The sequence below is a fragment of the Choristoneura fumiferana genome, chromosome 9, assembly GCF_025370935.1.
Source record: "Choristoneura fumiferana chromosome 9, NRCan_CFum_1, whole genome shotgun sequence".
Lineage (NCBI taxonomy): Eukaryota > Metazoa > Arthropoda > Insecta > Lepidoptera > Tortricidae > Choristoneura > Choristoneura fumiferana.
In genome coordinates, this window is record NC_133480.1 from 8,376,735 (window position 1) to 8,383,432 (window position 6,698).

General features: G+C 37.8%; 1 protein-coding gene across 2 annotated transcripts in view; it reads left to right on the forward strand.

Annotated features, from left to right (window-relative positions):
• The window catches only part of LOC141431128 (vacuole membrane protein 1-like), an 82,343-nt gene that overhangs the window by 46,287 nt on the left and 29,358 nt on the right, over positions 1-6,698 (forward strand). The gene's annotated exons all lie outside the window — the stretch shown is intronic.

The following is a 6,698-nucleotide window of genomic DNA, read 5'->3' on the forward strand; positions in this document are numbered from 1 at the left end:
TATGTAAATACGGTTTCATATCCGATGAGCTTTATTTATGTTGTGGAATCGTTTTAGCGAGATAAGTCTCTCTTGTGCTCCAGTGTTCACCTCTCGTGATGCATGTAAATTTTGTTTGTTTGGGAATAGCTACGTATTGATTTATGTTATCCGGTTTACCTTTGTTATTTTTGTACTAATTTACAAAGAGTGGAATATATCTTAAGCTTTGAAGTGTTATTTTCATACGAAAAACTTAACAGATTCCCCTTCCGTCCTTCCTCCCTTACAGTCTTAGTAGGTAGTTTAAACAGAACTTTGTGAAGTTGACTATCTACTTGTTAATTTTTAGATAGGTAGTAAATAACAATATTTTCTAAACGTCTTTAATATACTTACCTACTCCCAAATGTGTATGACAAAGTAACAAAATACATAGCAGACGAGGCAGTAAAGTGTCGCGCAGAGATCAAAGAGTGGAGCCAGACCGAGTGCTGTTAAAGCATCTTCAAGGGTTTTGGCGGTACAGTAGCGACGCTTGTGCTGAGCCGGGATTATAAGCGGCAGCGATATATTAATTGACACACTTACAAATTTATATTCCTTCTGCTTAAATATGATCAACATCCAGCCTATGTACAACCCACAGATGGACTTAGAAGTCTTCTTATCGAGGCAAGGCTTGGGCTTAGCTGAATTGCTTTTCTTGCAGTTAGTGAACACCTATACTTTATTAACTCAAGTAGTTTTATAGTTTTGTGTTACAATATCATTTAGTATCTACCTACTTATCCATACTAATATTGTAAATGCGAAAGTGTGTGTGTTTGTATGTTTGTCTATCTTTTACGTCGAACCAGAGCGACGGATCGACGTGATTTTTTGGATAGAGATAATTTATGGACCTAGGCTACTTTTTATCCCGGAAAATCCACAGTTCCCGAGGGAACAGCGCGCGATAACCGAATTCCACGCGGGCGAAGCCGCGGGCATAATCAAGTTTTTAATAAAAATAGGTAGGTAGTTGTATTTTACACGTTTTATGAATAATTGACTACATACCAATTTCTGCTTTTTATATTAGTATATAATAACTATGTTATGAAGGCTTGGCTTAAACGTTGAATTTTGCATTTTTGTGAAAAAAATATCAATGTCGAATATCCTGTACAAACAAACTGTCGTTCTCCGTGTACAAACATTTTTGTATAAGAGTGAGATCTGACTCACTGACCTATAGTAAAGTGAATGACCTAAGTAAAGTAAATGTACTTACGAGAACCCAACGTGAAAGTTTTTTAATTCATCATCGGCTCATTTCAGTTGAAAATGTCTATTTTTTGTTGGCTGGCTGTATTTGAATTAATCTGAATTGCACAATGCACTTTTTTTGTAAAACGTAAGTACCTAGTAATCATCTCGTAGCAAACTGTCACGCTGGCTGAATTTAGCTATACCTACTAAACTTGGGTAAAAATCAATGTATTGGGTATCTTGGTATCGTAAGATAGGGAGTAGATAGACTATATCCGCGGTTAGAGAAATTTAATTGAACAACATGCCTTTATTCTTTTGAGTTTACACTTGTAAAACCGCTACCTCGTATGACTTACATCAAACAGGTCACGAAGCGGCGGTTTCCTTTGAAGCAAGGGTAGTTATGAAAATTAATAAAGTGAGCAACATGTAATTGCTTCCGATAGCCTGCGCGGGCGCACTGGGGTTTTTCGCCGGCCGTTTAACGAGCGTAATACAAACAATTTCTTTAACTCATTTTTTTTAGACATGCAATATAAATATAATTACTAACGACTAGAATGACCATAAAAATATCAACATTGTTAAAGTAATCTTATTGAAAAACTCTTATGACCATAAAAGGTGGAATAGTTAGTTCTGATGTCGTTGTAATTATTTTACATTAAAATAAAGCAAACATCAAGTAATAAGATCAGCCTTTAGGAATTTTTAAATATCTACCGATCTTTCGAAGTTTCTTGCACTAGATATTAAATGAAATTAAACATTAAATTAGGAACATTTTTTGGCACAGCTTGGAAAAAACACAATTTTATTATCTGAACTCATACTTGCGCAAAATACCTAAGCATTATCACTTGGACTAATTACAAATAGCCTCAAGTGTCTCGCCACTTTAATACTTCAAACGGCCTTTTTTTACTTAATTTTGACTCTACTTGCGAGTTCTTTGGGTCTAACTTAATATACTCACTGGAGCTTAAATGGGTTGTTCAAAAAACTCAATCATCCAGAACTTATAAGCACCTGTCAGTCTGGCGAGCTTCAGTGATAGTGATAGCGTTATCAAGCGGCTGCGCACACGCCGCCGGCTTTGAGCGCCAGCGCATAGCGCGATCAACTTACCGACAGTAGGTAGCACATTTTGAGGCACTTGACTTTAAAATCAGAGCAGTCTATTTTGAGAGGGTTTTTAAGGGGATAATATTGCGTAATTTGAACAAAAGGCTGGGAGGTTTTTTAGTCTTGTCGTCAGATGCTGTGGCTTATGTGATGATAATAATAATTTAACCTTTATTTCAGGCTCTAGTCCCATATACTCATGTTAGTTACAGTCTTATATGATGTTAGTAGTTTAATTAATTGCGAATGAATTACATTTTATCAAACAATAAAAAAAAAGATAAGGTCACAACGCAACGATAAGGTGATCTTTACGAAATTAAGTCTAAAGTTTTTTATTTACGAGTATTTCGGTTAGTAACGGATTATTATATGATGGAATATGCGCAGTGCGACCAGGATGAACGAACGAACGTATGTGACGTTTGCACGAGGGCGCTTTGTTTTATTTATATATTATTGAATTAATATGAGTAGATTTATATTATTACTGCTCTAATCTCAAAATACAAACCAATAGACGCACTGGCTGACGCGAATAGTGACATTCACGATTAACTGTAAAAAGTGAACTTTTGCCACATTAGTTCAGTTTTTTCTACGTTCAATACGATCTTTGTCGCACTGTGTGTAATTGTTTAACTATCCGAAAGTAATACTTAAGTTTGTAACAATCAAATTTTATGGTGATTGCAGATACTTACTCACCTAAGTGGCAGTGAGTGTGTGTGTGCGTATGAATCAATATGCTTATTTGAAACACGCCGACCCAATGCAACGAATAAAACGATAATGTTAAAAGAAACCTATCAATAAAAATCAACTTAACGTGTCTCGAAATAAAACACTTTGTTATTAAGTTGACAAGCAACCGTAAAAATGTTCTTTTAAAATGTAAAATAAACAGATCAATCATGTTCAAGCGATCCCACCGGGCTCGCATCGAATCCCCGAAAAGAAGCCTACGTAAGCGTCTATTATAAAGCACAGATGTTACCACAAGACCGATTTATTACCCCGTTCCCCTCGCACAAACGCAATGCGAACTGGACAGAGCAAGATGGAAAATAAATGTGATACGTATTTTTTATTCTTTTTCAAAATAAGAATTGTTCTACATTCGGGAGAGTGATTGACACGCGGTCGCCGGCGGCGCCCCCCGACGCGCGGCATTAAGCGTTTCACAAGATGGCCCTCGCATTATTATCATTTTGTAATTTATTACGCTAATTATGAAAGGCTCGTATTTAAAAATGAAACAAAGGTATTACGGAGGTCTCTGTAAAAGCTCCGCGGACGTAGCGTGCTACTTTTTTGAGCAAATAAATCTAGGAGCTCCCATCAGTCAACTTGTCAGATGGACGGGAAGTCTCGTTTCACATTATTATGTATGTAGATCCGTGATTAAAGCATTTAAAAAAGTAACGAATTCACAATATGTAGGTGTAATATTACCCCTTTTTAATTTTTGACGCTGTCGTTTAATAGGTAAAAAGGGTTAGGGTTCGTGCACGGTGTGTCGCGTCATTTATGTAGACGGACTTGGCAGTCTTGTGTTGTTTTTGTTTTGATGAGGTCTTAGATTAATCTGTTATTCTGTAGCTATGTACATGTTACATATTCATAGTGGGGTATAATAAAGCAATATCGTCATAGGGGCGGGCGGCTGTAATTGGCCCCCGACGTGAGAAGACTACCATCGGCGTCGGCTCCCTTCCCTACTGCTCACTGCCCACTGCTCACTGTCCATACACGTATGTTATTGGAGATTTAACAAGATAACGCCGCTCTTAATTATGATATAGATATCTGTCTGTTTAAAGTTCACAGAGTAAAATAACTAATCTAGTCAAAGTAGGTACATATAAGTTATGTCATCAATCAGCGAAAAGTTAATAATTTCTGAGAAATGTTGTTGCTTAAAAACATCGTTAAGTAACCCGAAAGAAAATGAAAGCACATATTGGAAAGTTTACTTGCTTAGATTTATAAACCGCTCTAAATCAATGAGCTGTTTTCTTTATCAGGTATTTAATATAGTAAATATATTTGATAAAACAGCTGTCATTGAACAGTAGGTAAAAAACGTAGGTAAAAAATTACAAAAACACTATGAAGTTTTAAGTACCTATATATTTTCTCTTCACAGTTAGCTTCACAGGTTAAATAAGTATCGCTTCGATACAATTTTTAATGTAAACAGCAAGATTTTATTACGTATCTTGTGTAAGTAACGTAATGTGTCGCGAGTAACTCTAGTGACTGAAGCGATAATTACTAAGTCGCAGATACACTTTCACTCAAGTCTCAAAAACTAACTCTGATTAATCCTAAGAGGGATTATCAATGCTGACTGAAACTCTCCCCAAACTGAGACAATTTAGTTTGAATCCAACGAGCGTGCAGAGTTTATACGCAATTAAACAAAATGTACCTACATAGATAGGTATATACACTCGAGACTTACCTACGAGCCTATCTCTTCCTTTTGACTTCTTTATATCGATACTTAATTATGTTAGTCTCGAAACTATAATAACTAATTAGTCAAAGAGCAAAGCCAGTCACTGCAAACAAAAGTCAGATTGGATTAGTATACCTACACTTTGCCGCTGTTGTGGGCAATGGTTACAGGGCAGTAAGTTAAGACTTGTAGATAAATGAAATGGGAGTTTGACGCGCGATAGGAGCCTCCCTTCGCGCGGGGTGAGCCTCTAAGCCGCGGGCGCACTTGCAATTGAAACATCGCCGTCGAGTTTCAAACGGCCGTGGCTTAACGCATCCCGTACTCGAGTCAATACCCATCTTCTAACTTGTAATTCCGAGCTTAGGCGCCGAAATAACGCAAATTCACGACTAGAGTGCATGAATTGGAATCGTTTAATATGTACAGCCTTACAGCCTCTCACAGCTTCTCATATGCGCATAAGTCGGGTAGGCTTAAGTTGATGTGTTATAAACGATGCGGACAGAAGAGATATTTGACACGAGCATATAAAACGTCCCGAGCTGGCTCGGGAGACGTCACAAGAGCTGTGCTGCGTCCACTCCGCAAGACTGCGTGGTCACAAGAGTAATCCTTATTTATGGCAAGACGCTCTGCGACGCCTCCTCCGGACCAACTATTTGTCAGGCACTTCGACCGACGCAGCATCAATCTTGACTGTTAGCTTAGCGCGACCTCAGTGACGCTCGCCACGGCATGCATGGCTCATCCATGTCCTCGACCATTGTGATAGCGATCCGAACAAAACTATCATAACAACTGACCAGCAACGCCTATTAAAGGCGGAACAATGTCACTGCACAAGTTAATTTATAGCCTGTGTTAACAATAAATATAAAGTGACCAACAAAAGTGAAACTGAATCACCCCTGAGCAGTAACTCAACAAGAGAGGCGACCGCTGGACAAACAGCCCCGGGCCACGGCCTACAAGCGGCGCTCGTTAGGTGATCACTCTAAATTACGCGCAATATACGCGGGCCATCTCTCATTATTACGACTCTATTTTGGCAAGTCACAACAGCGGGCGTGGTGGCCATGGCGGGCGGTCACCGCTGACCATTATCCCTTTGTTACCCGCTGCAACTTTTTTCACGACACTGACCAGTGCCCCTATGCGGGGTGCCGTATGAGATAAAATCGTAAATTATAGCCCAATTCCATGGCTGTTAAGACTTGACAGATGAAAAGGCTTATGATGCGGAGACTGTCGGGGCTGAATCGTTAACGTTTAATATGAAATGGGGGTACTTCATATAGAGACATTTAGTGATGATTAACGTCCTTAGTTTATGGCGCGGTGGCGAGAACAAGTTATTTCAAAGATTCGAAAATATGCGTATATTTAGAGATAACAATAGATGAGTTTTATATGTCATAAAATCAACTTTTCATATTTTAAAGTATTCAGAGAGTCGTTGGTAGAACGCAACAAACATTTTTATGTTCATCGCCACCTTAAAGATCGCTTAGTAACTTTATCGATCGATCTGTCTGTTTTCAGCTTTATAAGGCAGTCGTCTACTATTACCAAATTCCTCTACTTACGTATAAACAAACACACTACAAGATAAAATTTTAAATGTGATTCAGAATTATTATTCCTACTTCAGTGAATATTGGACAAATGCATTAAGTCCACTGTTTTAATTAGTCTTATTTAATTTGGATGTCCTTACATTGAGCTCGTGACTTCATTTCAACAATGTAGAACAACCTAAATTTTATCTAAGCTAGAAATACTAATATATATTGTATCACATTATCGTATAACATCATCTTGTAGGTATAAACTGGAAACAACTACATATACTACTTATACGTATAAAATT